The sequence below is a fragment of the Mauremys reevesii genome, linkage group 14, assembly GCF_016161935.1.
Source record: "Mauremys reevesii isolate NIE-2019 linkage group 14, ASM1616193v1, whole genome shotgun sequence".
Classification (NCBI taxonomy): domain Eukaryota; kingdom Metazoa; phylum Chordata; order Testudines; family Geoemydidae; genus Mauremys; species Mauremys reevesii.
In genome coordinates, this window is record NC_052636.1 from 19,613,502 (window position 1) to 19,639,156 (window position 25,655).

General features: G+C 51.3%; 1 non-coding gene across 1 annotated transcript; it reads left to right on the forward strand.

Annotated features, from left to right (window-relative positions):
- Positions 1–16,597: 16,597 nt before the first annotated feature.
- TRNAC-GCA lies at positions 16,598–16,669 on the forward strand. Its single transcript has one exon. It is a non-coding gene; the product is annotated as a tRNA-Cys (tRNA).
- Positions 16,670–25,655: the final 8,986 nt, after the last annotated feature.

Genomic DNA, 25,655 nt, shown 5'->3' on the forward strand with positions numbered 1-25,655 from the left:
CAGAAAGTTCATGCGAAAGAGCTGCAGGATATCATACAACAGGCTGGCAGGCCAGTCTCCTGGGTCAGATAGAGCAGCTACTAATTGAAATTGATCGCCAATGTCCTTGGTACCGGATCACGGGTCACTGTCGGTAGATGATTGGATAAAGATAGGGGCGACGCTGCACGCGCGGAGCCTCGAGCTGCGGTGCAGTGGCTCCTGCTTTGGCAGCGATGTACGGAGGCTCTGGAAACAATCAGGGTTGAAGCGTCATCCAGGGCTATCCTTCTCACCCCCGCGCCTTCGGCCCTTCCTCCTTACCCTCGGATCTTGCCCCCTAAGCCACCTGAGGCGGTACCCGAATGCCACGATGCATGTCCGGTGCGGATGGCTCTTCACGGCCGAATTTTCGGCTGTCCCCTTTTCAGGCAATGATACAGAGGGAGGAAGAGGGAGAATTGAGCAGCGAGCAGATAGGAGAGTTATTGGCTGCATTCCCAGTGACACATCGCCCAGGCAACGCAGCGGGGGAAGCTGAAGTGGAGATCACAGCCCCCCCCCATTCCGTTCTCCGAGAGGCGAGACGGACGGTTACTGAGTCGGGATCAAAATCCACCTTCACCCGAGGTACGTTAGAAAGGATTGCAAATGGGTATAGCATGCTCCCCCAAGATTGGAAGGATCCTTGTAGGATGCTTTTAAGCCCCATGCAGTATGTTATTTGGGATAGTGAATTTCAACAGGAAGCATTACAACAGGGGCGGGCATTAGGGGGGGCCTATACTCCCGAGCAACTGTATGGAGCAGGACAGTTCGCCACTATACGAGAGCAGGCTGCGAACATCCCTTTTGTAATGCTCCAAGCTGTGGGGCGCTGTGTTTTAAAAGCCCTGTTTACAGTACCGGTGACGGGGAAACCCCCCGGTCCTTTACCATCACCCGCCAGGGCCCTCAAGAGTCGTATGTGGAATTTATTAACAGATTACAGGAGGCTATTCAGAGGCAGGTAGATAATCCTGATGCCCAGTGGGAATTAATGAGGAAACTTGCTTATCGGTATCCCCCTTGAAGGGCTGGTGGATACTGGAGCTGACGTTACAGTCATCTCCGCTCGGCAGTGGCCGTCCACATGGGACAAATCCGAAGTGCCAGCCAATTTGGGGAGTGGGCGGATTGCAGGCTGCTCAACAAAGCACCCGATGGATTGCTATAACTCCGCGAGAGGGGGAAAGGAGATTCTCCTTAAACCCTATATCATGGATATTGCTGTATCCCTATGGGGAAGAGATTTGTTAAGCAAATTTGGATCACATCTTACCATTTATGACTGAGGCCAGTGCTGTTAGTGCCTGGCCAAGTTTTGCCGCTTTTGCTTGGGTGTAGTTAAGTCCCCCTTTCTCTTGGCTGTCCGCCAAGTTTTAGCAGCTAGTGGTGTCCTTGATTGAGGCCAGTGCCATATTTTCAGTTTTTTTCAGTTAACTCATTCTGTTCACATTTTACCATTCATGATTGAGTTTATTTCCCTTCCCTTGTGTGGCTAACCAGTACCCCTGAGTGGGTGGAACAGTGGCCACTGCCCCAGGAGAAGTTTGTTGCATTGTGTCACTTATGTGAGGAACAATACCAGGCGGGCCATGTGGAAAAATCCACTAGCCCCTGGAATTCGCCAGTTTTTGTTGTCAAGAAAAAATCTGGTAAATGGCGAATGCTCCATGATTTTAGAGAGATTAATGCAGGCATTCAACCCATGGGACCCCTGCAGTGTGGAACCCCAAATCCCAATTTTATCCCATATGATTATCAGCTTATGATAATAGATCTTAAAGATTTTTTTTTTATAATTTCTTTTTGTCCCAAAGATAGGGAGCTCACTGTTCCCGGGAGGTGGTGGCGGTTCTTACCCAATTTTGGGACCCTGCCCCGGGCACTATGGGGCTAATCCTCCCTCGTTGCCATGCCGGAAAATATGGCATTCAGATAGTCCCCAGGGTAATAGATAGTGATTATGTAGGAAGAATTTATGTTTAGATTTGGGCTCATATGCCAAAACAGCTGCACCAAGGGGACTTGTGGGCCCAGATGGTGATTCTTCCCTTCCCTTTTTGGCTAACACATTTTGTTAGTGCCTGGCCGAGTTCTGCCGCACTCATAGCTGCTTTTTTTGGCTGTTCGCCAAGCCCTCCCTTTTTCTTGGCTGTTCGCCAAGTCTTAGCTGCGAAGCGGTGTCCTTGATTGAAGTCGGTGTTTTTTCTTTAGCTTTTTTCAGTTAACTCAAGTTAACTCATTCTGTTCTTTTTGGATTTCATTGATAGTCATGCCTTTTTTCATTGAAATGCTAAATTTTTGAAGCATTTATGATCCCTTTAATTCAGGCCCAACGTATTGTCCAAACCTGTAATTATTGTGCCAGTCCCGAATTGGGTGTTAATCCCCGTGATCTTCAATTCAATCAAATTTGGCAAATGGATGTCACGCTTTATCCCCCCTTTTTTCCCTGGAAATATTTACATGTTACCATTGATACCTACTTTCATTATATTTGGGCCACCCCCCAATGGGGCGAATAGGCCAAATATGTACTTAATCACATTTTTGCTGCGGTGGCCTTAATGGGCCACCCCCCCCGACAGATAAAAACCGATAATGGCCCCGCCTACATTTTTCACAGGTTTGCGGATTTTTGCACAAAAGAGTACCTAATAAAGCAAAATAAAACAGTGGGGGATGATGGGCCATCCCTGGGCGCCAAGCAAAATTAATTAGCGATAGTATTGTTTATTCTAAATACTTTAAATATCTTTCAGAATTTTATAGCCACTGAATGACATTTTAAGACGGAAACCCGCTCCCATGCCCATCTGTCAAATATAGGCAGAGCCCGGACCCTACTTGGTATGGCCCCGTTCCATTGATAACCTGGGGACGAGGGCATGCCGCTGTGCTTACTTCCACAGGTCCGTTGTGGGTCCCTGCCAAAAATGTGCGACCGTGGCACGATGACGTGGAATCAAAGCCTCAAGAACCCGATACCCAACTTCAATCTGAACCTAACCGAGACCTTTCCAGTGTGCCGAGCCACAAAGATGGCACCGAGGGTTACCTGGGGGCAGGTGAAGCGACTGGCGCAGCAGGCTCAGCAAATGCTGGAGAATAACAAGGCTGAGCCTACCCCTGAAAATTTTACTGCTGCTATTTTTGCCTGTTTGATTGCTAATTCCTTTACCATATTGTTGTGTTGTTTTTATGTGTTACCGGCTGGGGCGAACCCAGTGCATAGCCGCATGCGTTATAATATATGAGTTCGATTTGCGGTCCTTGCCAATCAATCTTCCTTTTGTTTACAGCAGGCCCCTGAGATGCATGGCCTGTTGGGCACCTGCCTGGTCCCAGTATGCAAGGCGCCAGGCGATGCTGCAGATGCAATAGGGATGTTAATTATATTAATGCCACCGAGATTCGATATTCTTCCATGAGCCTATGGGGTCAGGCCACTTATGTGAAACCCGCGAGTGCCTTGTCCCTTTTTACCCCATGGGTAGCCAATTATGCCAGTTTGACCTGTGTACGGATGGTTAATTGCACACATCACAAGCCCCCAAAAGGATGTTTGCAGGTGGGTACCCCGGGATGGAACTGTATACACTTTCAAAATGTGTCCAGCAATTACGGGCACATCTTGTTACCGGAGGGTTGATTTTCTACATGTGGTCAGAGGACCTTTAATTATATTCCGGCCAACATTTCAGAAGCTCAATGCTGCCTAAGCAGGCTCACGTTGATACTCCCCACGAGGTCAATGTTGACCGGCTCCCAAACTAATGAGACCCGCACCCGACGCCGGCAAAGCTCAATCCCCATGAGATTAGATTGTAATGCCAATGTCAGCCTTTTCAGTTGGGCTAAGTACATCTTTCTGGCTGCCATCCATGGGATGGGCTCGAATTGTTTTGCAATATGCTTTGATTGTTATCGCCTGCTTGATTGGTTTTTGTTGCTTTGCTCAGTGTATTCCTAATATAATTAGGATGTGTTTTACACCCTGTTGGCGCAAACCCCTGCCTACATTCCAGGCCGTCATGTATGCCCATAGAATCATGAAACATGCGGACCAGGCACGGGTTGACAAAACAGAAAAGGAGGGGATGTAGGAACGTTACACTTCTTAAGCACTAAGGGGGTAGGAAAACCGCCCCCAACATTTAGAGCGGCTGAAGTGGTTCCCACCCCCCCACACTTCCAGTCAGGAGACACACTGATAGAGCGCTGACCAGGTGTTTACCACTGGAGTACGCAGTGCATAAAGCACCAATCAGGAGGGGCGAGGAGCTGGCTTGTGTTAGTACATGCGTATAATAGGATGATTTATGTAACCAATTATAATATATAGACGTGGAAATCCCGTTCGGGCACTCCACGGAACAGACTGACTGACTTGGCTTCATTCATTGCTACACCTCCTACTTCAAAAGATTAAAAAGTGTGAAAAGAGAGGTATTTTTCTCCATGATGCAAACATTCCGACATAGAAGACCCTTCTACCAACACATATGGCAGAAGATCCTGAGATATATGAACTCACAGAAGTGGTTGGGACCTACGTTGGGACAAACCACAATGAGAACCAGGGTTCAGTTGTTGGCAATGGGGATTAAAAGAAAACTAACATATATGACAAGAATTTCTGATCTTTGAATGTATTGTTGTTACGAATTAAAATGAAATTATAGGTGAAGTTATTGGTTAAAGAGTAAGAGACTGTGTGATAATCTGAATTATTTTGGAAAACTGAAAGTTGTCTTGTTTTTGTGTTTTGTTAGTCGTACAGGAAATGATGGCTAATCTTGAAAAGTTAATTTGATTTAATTTACCCTGGTTCCTCAACTGTAGCTACAGCTCTAGTACCCATCAATCCAAAGACTGAGAGAAATGGAGTGTTCCAACCATTGTCCTTTTTAATATCTTATTGTTCCTCTCTCTGTTTTTGTGCTGGCCTTTCTATTCTATCATTTTCTGCCTTTGTTTAGTGGTAACAGTTGGTTTCCATCACTCATGTTTGTTTGTTTAAATCTCTATCTGTTGTTAAATAAATTTTTTGCTTGTTTGAAAACTGTACTCAGGTGCTGTGTGAGATACAGTAGCCAATGGTCCACAGTAACAACTAGTAACCTGGGATACTTCGGGAAGAGAGGATCTGGGATTTCACCGAGTATCTGGTGATTCAGGCTGGACCCCAGAGTGGGACACATTGAAGGAACTCAGGGGTTAAGGTGGCTGCTGTAGCTCAGAGGAGGGTGCCTGAGTTCCAGCAGGCTGGTGAGTTTGGTCACTAACATCCAAATGAAAAACTCCCTCTTCCTAGTGACAGGTGGCAACAAGGAGACTCTCAGCCCTCAGCACCCTGAGAAGGGTCATAATGTGTCTCTGTGTTGATCCACCTGTCAAATTCACACAGGGAAAGCTCCCAATAGCACAAAACTCTGCCCTATGAAATCATGGAACATGTGCTTTTCACTTTGTGGGTACATCTAAACTACCCACCGTATCAGCGGGTAGCGATCGATTTCTCGGGGATCGATATATCACATCTCATCTAGATGTGATATATCGATCCCCGAAAGTGCTCTCGTCGACTCCGGAACTCCACCAGCGTGAACGGCAGCAGCGGAGTCGACAGGGGGCGATTCACGTAGCTGAAGTTGTGTATCTTAGATCGATTCCCCCCCCGCCCTCAGTGTAGACCAGCCCTCTGAAAGCATGTAAAAAATCCAAACACTGGAGGACAGGATTTGGGTCCAGAGCGACCTAGACAAACTGGAGGATTGGGCCAAAAGAAATCTGAGGAGGTTCAACAAGGAGAAGTGCAGAGTCCTGCACTTAGGACGGAAGAATCCTATGCACTGCCACAGGCTGGGGACTGACTGAGTGAGGGGGGTTTGATAGCAGCCTTCAACTACGTGAAAGAGCAGCAGTGTGGGCTTTCTCCTTGCCACTTTTGCTGGGCGGGGCAGGCAGCCTGGAGGCCTTTCTAGAAGAGCATTGGGAACTGAGTTAGAAAAACCAATGTGAAAACCAGAACCTCAGGTTTAGACTCATTTATTTATAATATTAAATCTTCAATTCTAGTGTCACAATCAATACAATTGCTTCAGCCTGATAGTTGCCCAAAGGGAAACTTAACGTCTCTCCAAGGGGAGTGGAGAGAAAGCACTTTTCAGAGTCCAAGAGAGACAAGGCGGGTGAGGGTAAAAGCCTGCAGAGGACCAACCTCTGTTGGTGAAAGAGACAAGCTGTGGAGCTAATCCCACACCCTTCTTCAGTTCTGTGTAGCCTGGAAGGTCGTCTCTTCCATAACCAGCAGTTAGAACATAAGAACAGCCACACTGAGTCAGACCAGTTCATCTAGCCCACTCTCCCGAAAGTGGCCAATGCCCAGCGCCCCAGGGGACCCCTGGAACCAACATGGATACACCACCACCACAAACAAGGTTAAAAGTCAATGCACATGGAGAAGGATCTTGTGTTTCATTCCTTATGTCCTAGTCCCATCATGTGGCCATTTCCTTTTCTTCCTTTCTGTTAAAAGCTTTGGTGTTTTGCACAGAAACATTATTTCCCCAGGAGAGACCCAGGAGTGGGGGCTGCATTCCTGTACCAAACAGTCACTGGAAGGGGGCAGACAAAGGCCTTTAGGACCAGGCGTCCGTCACTGTCAAAAGATCATCTCCCTCCTTCAGGTCACTGGCAGCCTGAATTTGTTCCTTATCCTCCCAGAGTCTGGGGGCTGGAATCAGCACTACCCAGCCCCTCCGTATGTAGCAGGAACAAACACAAACCTGGTTTTTAAAACAAGCTGTCCCCTTCCTCCTCAGGGAAGATTTTTCTGTGATTGAAGTTGAGCTTCAGTTCCCCTCTCCTAGGGGCAGGGCAGGTGTGGGGCCAGCTCCCAGTGAGCTCTGTTTTCACCTTTGCCCCCTTTCAGTCACTCTGGGATGGTAACTCTGCTCTCAGCTGTCAGGCAGCTTCCAGCCCAACCACCCTGCTCACTAACTCCGTGGTCATGTGTCACCCCCTTTGCCAGCACACAGAGCCTGCAGGAAAACGACTCCTGCCAGATGCATTGGTGGTATAGTCGTGTGCATAGGTGCTTTCCAAACAGTTGATCTGGGTTTGATTCCCAGCCAATGCAATAATGGCTTTTCTTCTTTGTTGTTTCCTCGTCTGGAAGTGGTTTAATTTCAGTGACATTATGTTACAATCACATTATCTATAGAATGAGACAATAAATGTGTCAAAGTCCAGCAGGTCCTACAGGATGGAGGCACACAAGGGGCTGGAATGTGTCATCTGAGAAAGACAGAACTCTTGGAAACCTGCATCTCCCATCCCTGGCCTTGCGTGTTATGATTCCAGCTCCGTGAGCTGTTTGTAGGATGTTCCGGCATGATGGGGAAATGAAGTTTTGAGTCAGTTTTTACTTCTACAGATTCCTTTGCTGTTACAATTATAATGACATGAACAAAAGGGAGGCAAAATAAAAATAACCCCCAAATTGCAATACAGGTGGGGAAAGAGATGATCACGGTTAAGCCAAACACATAAAAATAAAAATTAATACAAAAAAGGGGAGGAGGGAAGAGATCAGGTATGGGGCGATCCCCTTGATATTTCAATGCACATTGTTAGAATCAAAGTTCAGACTTGACACTGGAAAACCTGCAACTACCTGTCTCTCTGAACACCTATGATGAGCAAGATGGAGTTGGGACACCTCTTCTGCTTCAATCATTTATTGTCTCTCCTTCTTCTCCCCCCAATTCCTCATCTCCAATGTCTCTGCCTTTCTCCTCTTGCTCCCTCTCCCCTGCCCTTTCCCAGGAACTCACAGTCTACAGCAGTTAGGAACAGCCAGAGCTCCCATGTTCTGCACATGAGCGTGTGTCAGAGGACGTGTGACCCAGGTCAGAACCAGTCACCAGATCAATATGACCCTTTATGGGCGACTTCTCTGCTTGCTCTGCAATTTACACACTCCCCCACTGAAGGGGGTGGGGTACAGCTCTGACTGAGAGACCTCACAGGAGAAACTTCAGCCCAAAGACAAATTTGTGTGAAATGCTGAGAAGTGAAGAGCCCCCTTCCCCTCCCCGCAAATCCCCAGAACTCTAGAGTCACCCCCATGGCACCAGCACAGGGAACCCAGTGAGATGGGGTTACAGAATACAATGGGGAGGGAGCAGGGGAGAGAGGTGACAGGGACTCTCTCTGTTTCCTTCTCTCTTCACTTTCTGTTCGTCTCTTTCCTTCCAGGAACTGCAGTCACAGCAGGGAGGGGTTTGTCTCTTTATCAGGGATCCCTCTGTGTCACGGAGGCTGCACAAGTCATGGATTCTGTGGCTTCCGCAGTGGCCACTGCGGCTGACTCCGTGGCTGCCCCAGCAGCTGGCCTGGGGGCAGCTTGAGCAGTGGTTCCAAGGGTGGCAGGAGCAGCCACAGCTCAGTGGCTCCTGGCACCTGTCCCGAGGTGGCCGGAGCAGGGCTGGCCTCTGGGCTCCCCTCACCTGGCAGCATCTGGAGTGGCAGTGGGTCCCCGGGACTTCTCCCCCAGTACATGGTGCCACAGGCCCCCCGGATTCCCTGCGCCCACAGCTGGTGCCACGGACCCCCTGGGCCTCCCTCCCCACGATTCAATGAGGGGTATTTATGGTATAAGTCATGGCCGTGTCACGGGCAATGAGCTTTTGGTTTTTGCCCGTGATCTGTCCATGACATTTACTAAAAATACCTGCGATTAAATCTTTGCCTTCCTCATTATCGATCACATAAATCGCAACACCTCCACCTGCAAGTGAATTTAGCCCAGGACCCTCAGAGTCAGCAGCTGTTATGCCCCCCACGGAGCTCTCTGCTCAGGTGTCCTAGCGCTGGAAGCCTCCTGTTTAGATCCTAAAATAGCATTTTTGCACCAGGGGGCTGAAATTTTGGACCGGACATTGTAGCTCCACCGTTATTTTACTGAATTGCTTCAAAACAGCAAGTCAAGAAAGTCTCCTAAGTGCCAGGCTCTCTGCCATGGAAAGAGCTGCCCCTGCTCTGCAGGAGTCTGTGCGCTCCACACAGCAACGTACACACCTGCTCCGCACTGAAGGGGTCAGACAGCGACAGGATTGGTAACACAAATACTTCAGACTATTAACTCCAGGTCCCTTCCTTTCTTTAACCCAGGATGTGCCAGTCAACTGGTAACCATGGTGTTATCTTCACCTTAAAATACCGCTCAGGACATTTTCAGCAGCCCTCCACCCCCTGCCCTCCCTGCAGCCAGCCCCTGCCTCCAGCCAGCCCCGCACCCCATGCCCTGCCTGCAGCCAGCCCCTGCCTGCAGCCCTGCACCTCTGCCCTGCCCGCACCAGCCACGACCTCCCTGCCCTGCCCACAGCCAGCCCCTGCCACACCCCCTGCCCTGTCTCCAGCTAACTCCTGCCACACCCCCTGTGGCCCCGCCCCACGCCAGCCCGCCCCACACCCCCAGCCGTGCACACCCTGCCCTGTCTCCAGCCAACTCCTCCCGCACCCCCCCTGCCTGAAGCCAGCCAGTCCCGCACTCCTCTGTCTCCAGCCCTGCCAACCCCTGATGCACCCCCCCGCGTCCCTGCCTGAAGCCAGCCAGCCCCACACACCCCTGTCTCCAGCCAGCCCCGCACCCCTTGCCCTGCCTGCAGCCAGCCCCATGTCCACTGGTGCCCTGCAGTTCCCAGGGCAGTAACCCTGCACAGCTGCTTCAATGAGGGGGGCAGGGAGCAGCTGGGACCCCACATGTGCACACCCTAGGGTGACCAGACAGCAAGTGTGAAAAATCGGGACAGGGAGTGGGGGGTAATAGGATCCTAGATAAGAAAAAGACCCCAAAATTGGGACTGTCCCTATAAAATTGGGACATCTGGTCACCCTAGCACATCCCCAGGACTCCTGGGTTCCATTGCTGGGTTTCCTATCGGTTCCACTGCTGGTTGTTTTCCTTTTCCGGCGGGACTCTGGGCAAGTTGCTCCCCACTCTAGGGCTCCGTCCCCAGCAGGCAAATGGGGATTTCGTACCTTCCTGCTATTGGAAAGTGCTGGGAGAATCCCCCAGCCAAAGCTGCTCTGACAGCGCTAAGCAGCATCTGACCATTCAAGGTCAGAGCGCACTGCCCAGGAGGAGGAGTGTTTGGCTCTGGGGTTTCACTTCAGCCCAGTCTAGAGAGAGGGGCCCAGCCATGGGGTTTGGCTCAAGAGGACCAAGTCTCCAATTTGTTAAAGGCGTTTTGAATTCCAGTCCTGTGCTCCAAAGTGCTTGGTGTCAGTTGCACATTTTAGAACGATACTCTCCACGCCATTTTCCAAATCATCATTCATACTGTTTACCCACCTCCACTAGGCCCAGAACCCTGCCAAAGAAGGAAAGAGGCTGGGTTTGGGATGATTTGTGCTTGACAAATCCATGCTCACTCGTCCTAAGAACCAAATTATCCTGTAGGTGCTGCTGACAAACTGAGTGTTTAAGAATGTATTCCAGGATCTCTCCAGCTATGGAAGTGAGGCTGGCTAGTCTGCACGTCCCAGGAGTCTCTTTGTTCCCCTTTGAAAGATAGGTCCTGTCTTGTTCATGGATGGGAAGATGTTCTTTTTCAGGGATCTCAGACGAGAACTGGGGCACAACACATGGTTTGTTAAGGCCACAAAAATGGAGGCAGGAACCTCTTCTCTCCTGCTGGCAAAGAACCCCAGGTACCTAAACATCCCTGAATCGGCTTTAAGAAAGGCAGTGGTTAAAAAGTTTGGCCCCGACCATTTCTTGTTTCCGCAGACTAGACATTTTAGCAAACTTTAGAATTCCTTGGTGCTAAACACCGTGAAACTCCCCTTTCTCCTTCACACAGGGCTTTATCGCCCCTTATCTCACTCAGGCTCACGACTGCCCAGAGTTCGAGAACTGTCCCTGTTCCCTTTGGGTAAATGGGGAGGAGCCCGAGGTACAGAGAAGGGAAGTGACCTGTCACCAGATAGATCAGACTGAACAGGTTTCACACCTCGAGGAGGCTCTTACCTTCTAAACAGGGACGGCTGTTTTCTAGTAAAATCACTAAAAGGGAAGGAGAAAACTCGAAAGAGGTTCCTCCTGGCACTCACGTCCGTGAACCCGAATACTCTCTCAGTCCTCAGAGAGAGACCTGGAGAAGGAGACTTGCTGAATCAAAGCCACAGGGGTCTCTGAGGTTTCCCTGGCCCCTCGCCCCGTCCTGCCTGGCTGATGTCAGCATCTCTCTGTGAGGTCACCACCTCCCCACCACCTTGGACCAATAGTCTGAGGTCCTGCCAAAGGCCTTTGTGATGTCACTGACGCACCCCTCCCCTTGCTGTGCCAATGTCCTGCCCCGGCCAGGCACTTTGGAGGTTTGAGCTACTCCCTGTGGATCACCCCACTCAAGGAGCGTTCGTTCTAGGCAGCAACCCGGCTAGACAGGAAAACATCAGACGCTGCTCCCAATGCTACACTCAGTTTTTCAGAAATTAGTCGACTTTATGGCCAGAAGAGACCATTAGAGCATCTAATCTGACCCACTGCATATCACAGGCCTCCTGTAGGACACAATAGTGAGTTTATTACGCAGGGTCCACCCCTCCCTCACTGTGAATAGTACATGAACCAGCCTTGTAATGGAGCTGAGATTTCCCAAGAACTTCAAGCAAAATACACCAGTTTCATAAAACAGATTTATTAACTACAGAAAGATGGAGTTTTAAGGATTATAAGTGGTAGGCATAAAAGAGCAAAGTAAGTTACCATGGAAATTAAAGATAAATTCACAATCTAAACTTTACACCTGATTACACTAGGCCATAGTTCGGTTATGCCACAGGAAGGCTTAATGCTCGAGCTGCAGTGCATGCTGGGCAGGCTTAAGGCCGGGCTCCCCATGGCAGGAGAGAAGAAGAAGACTTGGCCCCTGGAGGGGCAGGTTGGGGCTTCCTGGATCCCATTTGCTCACAGCCAGTGCCCTGCCCCCACTCCCAAGTCATTAATGGTGCCCCCAGGTCAGCCAGAATGGAGCAGCGGTTTTCACTGCACCAAGTCCACTTATGGCTTACAGGCAACTCCCAAACCCTCCACAGCCCACCATCTCGGCCAGAAAGGAGCCCACTCAGCCTCGCCATTGCTGCTTTTCCGTCCCCCTAGAACCCCGCTTCTCCTGGGCTGCAAGGAGCCACCCCTGGGAAGCCAAGAGGCAGGCACAGGATTCTGCCTCCCAGCAGCCAACCGCACCTCCCCCGGCTTTGCAGAACGAATGGTGACGCTCTACTAACCCCACTTAGCCGCACTGAGGCGCTAGCTTCTGCCCTGCCTTCCTCAGCTCGACTTTCCTCTTTGCCCCATTCCTGCCTCACTTCCTCCTTTGGCAAGTCACGCAGAGGAGGCCAGCAGGAAGAGCCGGCCTCCACCGGCCAACCTCCAACAGCAGAGGAGGCCAAGCCACAAGCCTCCAAAGGTGACACGCCGCACTCCTCTAGGTTCTCCATCCTGACGCCAAGGTGCTTTCTCCACTGCTGTCAGCACCCTCTGTCATGCAGGGGTTGGAGTTATCCCAGAGACAGGCCAATAGGAGAAGGAGGAGCGTCTTCCTGAACAGCAAGGGGATCTGGGAAAAGGAAGCCAGCATGTTTCTGCCTGGTTTTGAACCAGGGACCTTTTGCGTGTTCGGCAAACATGATAACCACTACACTACTAAAACTCCATCTGCTTGGTTGTTGCTCACCCTGGCACAGACCGATGGACAAACCTGGAGAAAGTGGTGACAGCCCTTCAATGGGTCAGCTGGCAGAGCAGAGGGCTGGAGCCAGACTCAGGAAGTCGTCCTTATGTCGCCCTTGTGACTCCAGCTTGAGGGAGAGCTTCTTTTCTTCCCCTTGCTGACAAAGAGCAAGAGAAGAATGAAAGGTCAGGTGGGCCAACTCGGTGCAGAAGCCCATGCTGCCTTTTCCTGCTGCATAGCCTGAAATGAGGGACTCGTGGCAGTTAAAGGCACTGCTGCACTTTCAGAAAACATCCCACCCGTGCACAAAGGGGATAGAAGAGCCTGTTAGTCTAGCATGCTCCCAACTGAACTACTTCAGCAGCTGCTCGGTTTCTTTTTGGCCTCCTGCTTTTCTGTCTGGGATGTTGTTGTCAGCTGTGGCACAGAAAAAGGACGTCATTGCGAGTGGCCCATTGCGAGCAGCCCATGAAGACAAGATTCACTTTTGCCTTCCTTGCTCGGCTTTACTTGCTTCCTCGCCCTATTCCTGCCTTAGTTCCTGGGTTACCTGAAGGCGACGGGGGGCCAGCAGTACCAGGAGGAAGTTGGGCAGCTAGACCCTGGTGGCAAAAGTCCTGCCACCACTTGCCACCCTCTCTTCTCCCAGCGTCACTTATTGGCCACCACGGACTTGGGGCCCAGCAGCGCAACGGAAGGCAGTGGACAGAGCCACCTCGCCTTGGAGCTCCGGCTCATTAAACCACATCTTCAGTTGCTGATGGCCAATGAGAGACCGACATCGCTTGCTATTTTAGCACTTGGAAATGCCATTGGTCAGTCACTGGATCTCTGTAATGCTGTTACAGAACAAAGGAAAATAGAATCTCAGTGTGACATTCTATACCTTTGGGGGAGCGGCTGTAACTCCCATAATCCTCATTTTCATATCATCATATAGAGCATGACTTGTAAGGTATCAGGGAAAGGATATGATCTGCTGAAAGTCACTTCTCTACCCATAGATGTAGACCATTCATGCATATGAAGTTATGAGAATTGTGCAGTGTGGTTGTCACTGTGCTGTAAGGTGGGGAGTCAGCCAAATATTAGCTCCCCAGTGGCAACAGCAAGGAAAGTAACCAACACCCGGACAGGGTGTCAAACAACCCATCAACAGCCATTGTCCAGCAAGGGAGCTACAATGCAATGACTCACCTGCATGAGGACACCCCAGGGGAATTGCTCAGACTTGCTTGGAGAGACGCAGTGATGCTCACCTGACTCTGAAGGGGGAAGGGGGGCAAAGCCATGAGGGAAGAAAGGACATGATAAAAGGAGAGACATTTGCCAGGCTTTATCTCTCTCTTCCACCTACATCTACAGACACCCCCACACCAGCAACTGAAGCGCTGATGAAAGGGGAGAGCCTGGCTGAAAAGCCACCAGCCAGCCCGTGGTGAGAAACATCTACGTTTGTAAGGGTACTGAAAGGGTTAAGATCAGCTTAGAATTAAAAGCAATGAGGAGTCCGGTGGCACCTTAAGGACTAACAGATTTATTTGGGCATAAGCGTTCGTGGGTAAAAAGCCCACTTCTTCAGATGCATGGAGTGAAAATTGCAGATAGAGGCATAAATATAGATTGGAACATGAAGCGACGGGAGTTACCGTACAAGGGGAGAACCAGTGTTGAAGGCTAATTCAGTCAGGGTGGATGTGGTCCTCTCCCCATAATTGATGGGGAGGTGTCAATACCAAGAGAGGGAAAAATGGCTTTTGTTGTGAACCAGCTACTCCCAGTCCTTATTCAAGCTCAAATTAATGGTGTTAAGTTTGCAAATCAATTGTAACTTTGCAATTTCTCTATTAAAGGTTTTTATTGTTTCCCTTTTGAAGGTTTTTTGAATGGCTACTTTGAATTATTAGGTGTGAATGTGTAAATGTGCTATTGATTATACAAGTCCCATATGGTCTTGTGATTCGGATTCCTGGTTTTCACCCAGGTGGCCTGGGTTTAATGCCCAGTGTGGGAACAATACACAGCTTTTGCTCAGAGGGGAGGCAGGAAATGAAAGGAATGGGAAGGGATCCTGCCAGCAGGGGAGTTGGACAGTGTTGGAAGGGGACCCCAGAAGTGGGGGTGGGGCAGTGGTCTGGGGGGAGATGAGGGAAGGATCCCAGCTCTGTGGTAAGTTGACATTCTGGAGAGCACAGGCCTGGCATGGGGGCTGGGAAGAGTGAGTGTGTCCCTCTAAACTCACCACCAGCAGACTAGGCAGGCTTGGAAGAATTACGTATTTGTTGGTAAATGTCAATTTCTGTGTAAACGCAGAACCCAATGGCAAAATCTTTCCATCGATAATCATCAAAACTAACAGATGGGCAAAGTAAGAAACATGTTGCTTGAGAACTTATCCTGTTCTAATCCTCTAGGGTTCCCTTTTGCCTTAGGCACCACCACGTGGGCATTTCATATCCCTCCTCATTTTCACACAGACACACAATTTCCTTTGCACAGATCCATGAACAGCAAAACCTCCTTGTGTCTATTGTCTGAGCCAGGGCATTTGATTCCACTGAAACCTTCTCTCCTGCAATGGCAATGGTCAGACAGAGGGAATGCATCCACCTTCCCCCTGGCAGTGAGATATTCACTCTCCTCTTCATGCTGCTGTTGTTATTCCATGAGTCATCAAGGATGGAATAAAAAGCTGAGTTTCTCCAGGGCGAGGAAAGAAAGGAGCCACCAACGTTCTCAAAAATCTCAGTGCCCAGAGAAAACCTGCCTCTGTTATTGGACTCCCAGAGGTGCTGGCAATACAACGGGAAAAGGGACTGTCTGAATTGCCAAGGCAGGGAATAGACAATCTACAGCAACATCATTAACCACAAACACACCCTCATCATGCTCCAGCCAGTAGGGAAATGGGCAGGAACTCTGGCTGTTCAGCCATGGCCACACGTACAGAGCTGCACAGCAGTGAGTGTGCTGGGGAACCTGGTCTGAGCAATTTGTAATGACCCTTCAGTGAGAACAGAACCAGAGTGTAGAAAGGCCCCTGTGTTAAGTGGTTTTGGCTGAGGCCTTAGTTAGCTGGGCTAGAAAACCATGGGTGTCTTTCTGTGAAGGTTTGATCCTTGCCAACTAGGCAAAGCTGGTATGTGGTGTCTCCATGGCTGTACTGTCAGGGTCTGCTCACAATAGTGCCACAGGGAGCCAAGCCTAGACATATTCAGAGGCTAAGGCCAGGTCAATGTTTCAAACAGTGAGTCTAGGCTGCTGCAGCTCAGTAATGGAGATGCTCTGTGCCAGGGTTTCTCAAACGTCCTTTCACTGCAACCTCCTTCTGCCAAAATAACTTAATACGTAGCCCTGGAAAGAGGGACCAAGCCCCTCCACTCGTGGGGGGGGGAGGAGTGCCAAAGACTGAGCCCCAGTGGGGGGAGGGCAAAGCCTGACAGATTCAGCTCCTGGGGGGGGGCTCAGACTTTTGGCTTCAGCCCCAGGACCCAACAAGTCTAATACCAGCCCTGGTGACCCCATTAAAACAGGGTCATGACCCACTTTGCAGTCCTGACCCACAGCTTGAGAACCACTGCTCCATGCTGAGGGGGGAGAGTTTTCCTGTTGGTGTAGTCAATCCACTTCCCCAGGAGGTGGCAGCTCTGTCATGGGGAGAAGCTATATCAGTGGGGGTGCAAGCTGTGGTGTTTACCACATTCAAGAAGTTTAATCAAACCCCATTTTTAAAACCACCTGTGGTCTGGGAATGGCAAAGGAGCTCGATGAAGCAGGGTCTGTCCTTCAAAGTCCTGGAGACCACGATTCCATACTCCTGTTGTAATGGGGGTATAGCTCAGTGGTAGAGTGTTTGATTGCAGCTCAAGTGGTCCTTGGTTCAAACCCAGGTGCCCTCTTAAAAAAAAAGAAAAAATTTCATTTCCATTCTCCATTATGTTCAGGAGCTCCACCATACGAGGATGCTTGAAATGAATGTGAACACTCAACATTTTGCTGTCCAAATGCATAAAAACCTAGCAAACCTGTCCATCAGCTGAAATCAGTTCCAATCCTCTAAGTGTCTAGTTTATGTTTTCATCAATTAAACAAAGGGATCATTCCCTGAAGCAGAGCACAAGTTTGAAATACAGGCAGCATAGAGCCAATATTCATGTCAACTACAAAAAATGATACACATCTAGAGATAGCATCATGATAATCAGCCAATCAGAACCTCTCCATAGACCCCTTACACGACCACTTCTCTGAAATATTGGCTGCAAATATAGAACAGTGGTTGCAATAGTGATCTATACAGTTACAGATGATGTCAATAATGTCACAAGAGGTGACACAGCATCAGTGAGACTGATACTGGAATACTGCCTCCAGTTTTGGTGTCCTCATTTGAAAAAGATGTTGTGAAATTGGAGCTCGGGCAGCAAAGACGTTCTGAAGGCTGGAAAAAATGCCTTCTAGTGAGCTATTGAAAGAGCTCAACCTGATTAGCTGATCAAAAGAAGATTGAAAGGTGACTTCATTGAAGTGCCTTAATGGAGAGAAAAGATTGGCTATTTAAGGGTCTTTAATCTAGCAGAGAAAGGCATAAGAAGACCCAGTGGCTGGAAGGTGAAAAGAGACATTCATATTACAACTAAGGCACAAAAATTCAACAGCGAGGATGATTCACCACAGGAACAAGCTACCAAGGAAAGTGGTGGATTCTTCATCTCCTGATGTCATTTAATGAGGACTAGATGCCTTTCTGGAATGTGTTTGCCTCAAAAGTAGCTATTGTGTCATACAGGAGGCCTGTGATATGCAGGGGGTCAGATTAGATGCTCTAATGGTCTCTTCTGGCCATAAAGTCGAGTAATTTCTGAAAAACTGAGTGTAGCATTGGGAGCAGCGTCTGATGTTTCCCTGTCTAGCCGGCTTGCTGCCTAGAATGAACGCTCCTTGAGTGGGGTGATCCACAGGGAGTAGCTCAAACCTCCAAAGGGCCTGGCCAGGGGCAGGACATTAGCCCAGCAAGGGAGGGGTGTGGCAGTCACATCACAAAGGCCTTTGGCAGGACCTCAGACTATTGGTCCAAGGGGGTGGGGAGGTGGTGACCTCACAGAGAGATGCTGACATCAGCCAGGCAGGACAGGGGCGAGGGGCCAGGGAAACCTCAGAGACCCCTGTGGCTTTGCTTCAGCAAGTCTCCTTCTCCAGGTCTCTCTCTGAGGACTGAGAGAGTATTCGGGTTCACGGACGTGAGTGCCAGGAGGAACCTCTTTCGAGTTTTCTCTTTCCCTTTTAGTGATTTTACTAGAAAACAGCCGACCCTGTTTAGAAGGTAAGAGCCTCCTGGAGGTTTGAAACCTGTTCAGTCTGATCCATCTGTTGACAGTTGAATTCTAGGCATGGAAAACATGAGCTTAAGGAGGCAGAATTTTATTCCACACCTGGGATTTTGTCCCTTAGAATCACTGGGGACATTGGGGTTTGTCCTTTTTGTTTCACCTTTTCCTCCATCCCTCCTTCCTTTCTCTTTATCTCTTGCTTCTTTTGTCCTTTCTCCTGTTCCCCTCCCAACACCAGGAGGGAGGTAGGTGTGTGTGTGTGTGTGTGTGTGTGTGTGTGTGTGTGTGTTGCGGGGGAAGGCTCTACAGCTCCCACTGTGGGAGGTCCACACAAAAATGTGGGGCTGAAATAATGCTCGGGCAGTGATCCCCATCAGTGACCTGGGCCATCCTTTGGGCTCTCTGGTGAGAACCCTCAGCCGCCTATCCTCAGTCTCTACCCTGATTGGCTGAGCAGGGGGTCATTGACAGGGAGGAGACTCAGGTCCTTGTTCTCTTTTAAGACCAAGGAAATAAGTCAGAACCAGTTCTATGTTTGATGGATTTTGCTGCTTCTCTGCATTAATGGTCTCTGAGCAGTTCATGATTCTCTCTAACATTGCAGTTCTCAAATACTTGCTGAATAATTCCTGTGCACTGTTGTTGGTCTGGAGCTCACCAGAGCGCTTTATTCAGGTCATTCAATGTCTGAAATTCAAGATCCGATGGTTAGTTTGAAAATCAGGGCTCTTGGGTCCTATTCCCAACTCAGCCACTGACTGGCTGTGTGACCTCAGACAAGTCAATTCTCCTTTCTCACATGTAGCTTCTCCCTCTTTCAAGTAGGGATAATAATGATCTGCTCCTACCTAGCTCAACACACTCACTCTTCCCCAACACACACACAGTCTTCACACTGCAGTTGAAAAGCAGCTGGCAATCTAGTAGGATGCCCCTGGAACAATGGGAGAGAAACCTGCATCACTGAAAGTGCAGCCATGGAGACACCACACGGCAGCCTTGTCTAGCAGGGGCAGGGGCGAGAAGGGACATCATCCGAGCTCCTGCATCCAGGTCACTTTCCTCAGCTGGGCTGCGTCAGGAGGGCAGAGAGCAGCAGCTTCTGATGCTCCCTCACAGCCCAGCCCAGGTGGGGAAAGTGACCAGGACGCAGGAGCACATAGTGTTGCTCCTCGCTCCCCCCAGCCTCTGTGGGGCCACGGAGGAGCATTGGGGCAGGGGAGAGCAGTGAGCACCTTTGCACGGCCACACGGTGCCCTTTGACCCCCTGGAGCCCTGGGCGGCTGCCGGGGGCCCCACCCCTAAGGCCGGCCTGGGCGGCTCGTAAGGGCGGCTCGGGGCTCAGCCTCCCAAACCTTGCGTCGCCAAGGGGACAGTGGGGCCCATGACTAGGGGCCCTGGCCAAATTGGGCCCCCCTGGGAAAGTCTCCCCCATGTCAGCCCCAGGGCTGGAGGAGCTCCCACTCCCTGCTACGGCCCGGGGGCTGCAGCAGGGGCACAGAGCGTCTCTGGTCTCGGGGCCGCAGCGGGGCAGGGGTAAAGGAGTGACCGGGTGGGGCCAGTGGGGGAGGGTGGCACAGTGGTGACCGTGGGTGGGGCCGTGGGTGGACGGGGGCGGAGCCACACACAGACGTGGGGGGGGTCATGGTTCCGGTGCTGGGGCCCCCGCACTTGTTCTCCCTTTCCCTGGGCTTTGGCATCACTAGCCCGTGCTTAGCGAGTAGGGGTCAGTGGTCCCCAAAATGTGGGGCGTGACTCCTAGGGGGACACAGAGGAAGATTGATGGGGGCACCTCAGGGCCTGAGCCAGCCCCCATGGAGGGCAGAGAGGGAGCCCCACTCAGCCCCACTCTGTCCCAGCTCTTCCCCCACCCCACCCCCAGCCCGGGCCCCAGGCGCCCCGCCCCGCCACGACCCCCTTACCCCTGTCCGCACCCCCCTCCCCAGCAAGCAGTGGCCCCACTCCCAGCCCCGGTTCTCGACCGCGGCTTCCGTGGGGCCACAGCCATGGATACGAGGGCGCAGTGTGAAATGTTTGGGGCCCACTGGGTTAGGGTGACGTCCTCAATCGCTTCTCTGCAGTCCAATGAAAGCGATTCCTCACCCACCCACCCCTCCGTCAGGACGGCCTAGGTACGTTCCACTGCCCTTCACTCGTACAGGAAGGAGAATAACATTTCATTCCACTCAATCCTAAAGTGATTTGTTACCCACCACCATCCCAAACTGGTCATTTTGGGGAAGCGGCCCCATCATGCTGCATAGTTAGGCAGAGTAGGGGTGTCTGTGCAAACACGGCCTGTTCCTGAAGTCTTCCCCCAGCTCCTCACTAGATGTGAGGGGGGAGCTCATTCAGCCCCTGCTTATGCTTAGTATTTAAAAACTCCTTAGTGGCCCTATCTCTGCCGGCCTTAGATTTCTCCTCCTGTACCTTTGCTAACAGCTCAGATGAGGTGGCCAAGTGGTTAAGGTGCTGGACTGCTAATCCATTGTGCTCTGCATGCATGGGTTTAAATCCCATCCTCGTTGGATGTATTTAGTCTTCACCCTCCTTCATAGACAACCATCTCCCCCTTTGGTACAATGACAGATCAAACAGTGTTGCTTCTGTTACCCAAAATTGGGTCAGCTAGTAAGTGTAGAGAGGACTAATAACCTCCCAGAGTTTGGCAGAAAGCAGCACATATATTATATTGATAGCTAAGCTCAAAAGAAGCAGGGAGGGATGTGTCATATTCACGTTCCCAGGACAGGCCTGGCACTGGAGATGTCAGGATCCTTTAAGGTAAGTGTCCCCCAGTGCCGCGATGGACGGTGCGATGAAGGTAAGTCTTCCCGAGGCGCGATGGAATGTAACGCAGCGAACCACTGGCCAGGCGGTCGGGGCGAAGGGCATTCACTGGAGGTACAAGCTTGTGAGTGACTCCTGAGCACAGGGCCCCTTCCCCTTTTAAGGACCTGCTCCTCATGGCCTGCGACTGGAGATGACTTGGCTGCATCTGGTGGGTCACACTCCACCTCAGCCAGTGTCCATGCAGTGTCCATGCTCTGGGTGTGCGAGTGCTGCCTAATTAGAGTCCCAGACACCTTGTCTGCCTGGGAGCTCTTCTGATCTTCCAGCTGTTCAACCAGCCCCTTCATCCCACAAGCATTCCAGGAGGGAGGGGTGGGGGAAAGCCACTTCACAGGCATTCAGAGAGGGAGAGGAGACAAGCTGGGGGAGGGGGGGGGAGTGTAACAGACCTTTTGGGCATACAGGTGATACAGAGCACACAGATCACTGCTGCTCCTACAACAGGGTAAGTTCTCAAGCAGCATGTTTCTTACTTTGCCCATCTGCCAATTTTGAAGATCATCGATGGAAATATTTTGCCATTGGGTTGTGCGTTTACACAGAAAGTTACATTTACCAACAAATACGTAATTCTTCCAGTCCTGCCTAGTCTGCAGTTGGTGGGTTTAGAGGGACACATTCACTCTCCCCACCCCCCAGGCCAGGCCTGTGCTCTCAACTTCCCACAATGCTGGGATCCTTCCCTCATCTCCCCCCAGACCACTGCCCCACCCCCACTTCTGGGATCCCCTCCCCACACTGTCTAACTCCCCTGCTGGCAGGATCCCTTCCTGTTCCTTTCATTTCCTGTCTCCACTCTGGGCAAAAGCTCTGCATGGTTCCCAGAGCAGAAGTTGAACCCAGGCCCCCTGGGTGAAAACCAGGAATCCTGATCACTAGCCCATATGGGACTATTGGTGCATCTGACGAAGTGGGGATTCACCCACGAAAGCTCCTGCTCCAATACGTCTGTTAGTCTATAAGGCGCCACAGGACTCTTTGCTGCTGTTATTACTACAACTCTCTAAGCAAGGCCTGCACAACATACGGCCCACGGGCCGCATGCAGCCCGTGGAGCCTCACTGTGCGGCCCGCGAGGGGATTCTAAATCCCTCGCACACGGCGCTCTGCGGGCAGCCCAGAGCCCTTTGAATCTCAGCCACGGCCGGGAGTCAGAGGGCTCTGGGCTGCCTGCAGCGGCGGAGAGCGTAGAGCCCTTTAAATTCCAGCCGTGGCCAGGAATCAAAAGGCTCTGGGTTGCCCGCAGCGGCAGAGAGCGTAGAGCCCTTTAAATCCCAGCCATGGCCGGGAATCAAAAGGCTCTGGGTTGCCCGCAGCCGCAGGGAGCCCAGAGCGCTTTAAATCTCAGCCGCAGCCAGGAATTAAAAGGCTCTGGGTTGCCCGCAGCGGCGGGGAGCCCAGAGCCCATTAAATCCCAACCGCGGCTGGGAATCAAAAGGCTCTGGGTTGCCCGCAGCCACGGGAGCCCAGAGCCCTTTAAATCTCAGCCGCGGCTGGGAGTCAGAGGGCTCTGGGCTGCCCGCAGAGATTCCCAGCCGCGGCTGGGATTTAAAGGGCTCAGGGCTCCCCGCAGCTGCGGGCAGCTCAGGGCTCCCCGCGGCTGCGGGCAGCCCAGAGCTGTTTGAATCCCGGCATGCAGCCGCTGTTTGCCCTCCCCAGACCTCTGCCCCAACTGCCCCCAGGACCCCACCCCTATCTAAATGCTGCTGCTCCTTGTCCCCGATTGCTCCCTCCCAAGACCCCTGCTCGCACTGCCATTTGGGACCACAGCCCCTCTCTAAGTCTCCCGTCTCCTTGTCCCGCACTGCCCCCTCCAACCTTCCCCCAGGACCCCCCCCCCTACCTGTGCCCTGGGACTCCCATGCCTATCCAACTGCTTCCTGTCCCTTGACTGCCCCCTGGAACTCCCTACCCCTTCTCCAACCCCCAGCCCCCTTACCGTGCCACTCAGACCAGCATGTCTAGTTCCATGCAGCTCCAGACACATTGCTGCCATGCTCCCCCATGGAGCCCACAGGCCCCACCCCGAGCACCTGCCTTCCAGATTTGAACACCTCAAAATTCAGGAGTGCTCAAGCTCAGTTTGGGCAGCTGTTACGTCATTTCTCCCAAATTAAATATATTGATCCACTGTAACTTGCTGTAGAAAAAGCAGGATAAAATTGAGCAAGAAATGCTTATTAGCACTGGAATTGCTATTTTCAACAGCCATTGCCTTTTTGTTTGTTTCAGGAAGACAGTGATATTGCATAGGCAAATTCCCCATAGAAAGAAAGAGTGGAACAAAAGAATAATAAAGGCACCTCAACTTTTCCTCATTTATGGAGGACAGTTTTATAATATGCATCCAGATCTCCTCCAATCACACAAGCTGAAAATTGTTCCACTTTACTGCAGTTCTGTAACCATGCGGGAACCAGTCCTGTCTGTGTTCTGTGCACATCCAAAATTCCTGCTGAATGACCCGCCCTGGGAGCGAGTTACCAGTGACCCAGGGCTGGGGAGGCAGGAGGTGTGTGTGTGTGGGAGGCACTGGTGGGGGGGAGCCCAGTGCTGGGGCATCAGCAGGGTGGGGAGGGCACTGGTGGGGAGGAAAGGGTGAAGCCCAGCGCTGGGGCGGCAGGGGGTGTGGGTCAGTGGGGGGAGAGCCCAGGATTGGGGCAGCAGAGGGGTACAGGGGGGAGCCCAGGGCTGGGACTGGGGGCAGCCAAATTTTATTTTGCTTGGGGCAGCAAAAAACCTAGAGCCGGCCCTGCCGGGTTCCCCCCAGCCGCCGGAGCCCCGAGCCCTTTAATTTGACCCTGAGGGCTCCCAGCCACCTCTTCAGCTGGGAGCCCCCGGTTGATTTAAAATAAAGTATCACCTCCCCACCCCAACCTTCCTTTTTGGCCCACAGCTGTTTTGGTGGGGCGGCGCTGGAGAAGGAGGGTTTGTTTCTGCAGGGCTGGACGGCCCTGAGGTGGGGTGTTGCTGCGGGGCCGGGAGGTTTTGGCCCTCGGCTGTTTTCTTTGGAGGAAAGTGGCCCTCGCCACTTTACGAGTTGTGCAGGCCTGATCTAATGGTCTCTTCTGGCCATAAAGGCGACTAATTTCTGAAAAACTGAGTGTCGCATTGGGAGCAGCGTCTGATGTTTCCCTGTCTAGCCGGCTTGCTGCCTAGAACGAACGCTCCTTGAGTGGGGTGATCCACAGGGAGCAGCTCAAACCTCCAAAGTGCCTGGCCAGAGGCAGGACATTGGCTCAGCAAGGGAGGGGTGTGGCAGTGACATCACAAAGGCCTTTTGCAGGACCTCAGACTATTGGTCCAAGGTGGTGGGAGGTGGTGACCTCACAGAGAGATGCTGACATCAGCCAGGCAGGACAGGGGCGAGGGGCCAGGGAAACCTCAGAGACCCCTGTGGCTTTGCTGCAGCAAGTCTCCTTCTCCAGGTCTCTCTCTGAGGACTGAGAGAGTATTCGGGTTCATGGACGTGAGCGCCAGGAGGAACCTCTTTTGAGTTTTCTCCTTCCCTTTTAGTGATTTTACTAGAAAACAGCTGTCCCTTAGAAGGTAAGAGCCTCCTGGAGGTTTGAAACCTGTTCAGTCTGATCCATCTGGTGACAGTTGAATTCTAGGCATGGAGAATACGAGCTTAAGGAGGCAGAATTATATTGTGCACCTGGGATTTTGTCCCTAAGAATCACTGGGGACATTGGGGTTTGTCCTTTTTGTTTCACCTTTTCCTCCCTCCCTCCCTCCCTCTTTTCTCTTCCTCTCTTGCTGCTTCTGTCCTTTCTCCTGTTCCCCTCCCAAAACCAGGAGGGGGTGTGTCGGGGTGTGTCATGGAGGAGGGCTCTGCAGCTCCCACTGTGGGAGGTCCACCTAAAAATGTGGGGCTGAAATAGTGCTCAGGCAGTCAGGGCCGGATTAACCTTCTGTGGGTCCTGGTACCAAACATATTTGTATGCCCCTATATAGTCACTGTGGGCTCTGAGTGTGGGCCTGGTGGGGCTGTGCCATTGGTGCCATAGCATACCCGGTACTGAACCTCAGAGACATTTTTCATTTTGATCACACACCTCTCCATGACTGTACGCATTGCCATACACAGCTCCCTCAGCCCCCGGGTTTTCTCATTGAGCTGTACACCCATGTGGGTTTACCAGTGTCCACAGTGAGCAGAACTTTCATAGTGATCAAGGAAACTCCCCACGCAGTGTCCGCTAGACCGAAGGTCCATCCAGCTCTGAATCTTGTCTTCTGACAGTAGCCAATACCAGGTGCCCCAAAAGCAACTCAGTAAGGTACCACTGGAACTTGAACCCAGGATCTCCTGCATACAAAACAGTGGTTTTACCCAGCTAAGCCCATGGTTCCTACAGCTGCTGAAGGGATCATGTCTGCACACACCTGACTCTCTGCCAACCTCCATCTGGGCCTGACAAGCTTTGCTTCTGTTTGGATTCAGTAAAGCAGAGGAGCAGGTTGTGGGAGCAGGGAAAGAATTAACAAGGATTTGAAGGGAATTTTAATGCATGTCAGTCAGTTAGCAAGAGTTAGGCTAGCTGTGACCCTAATGATGTGAGATTTGTAGAAGCGAAGATAGTGTGAGGCAGAGGACAAGAACTGTGTAAAAAGTTATTACGACCTTGCAACTGATAACCAAATATGCAGACTGTTGTCTTCTAGGAGTGAGAAACATAAGATAGCAGAATGCCTTATG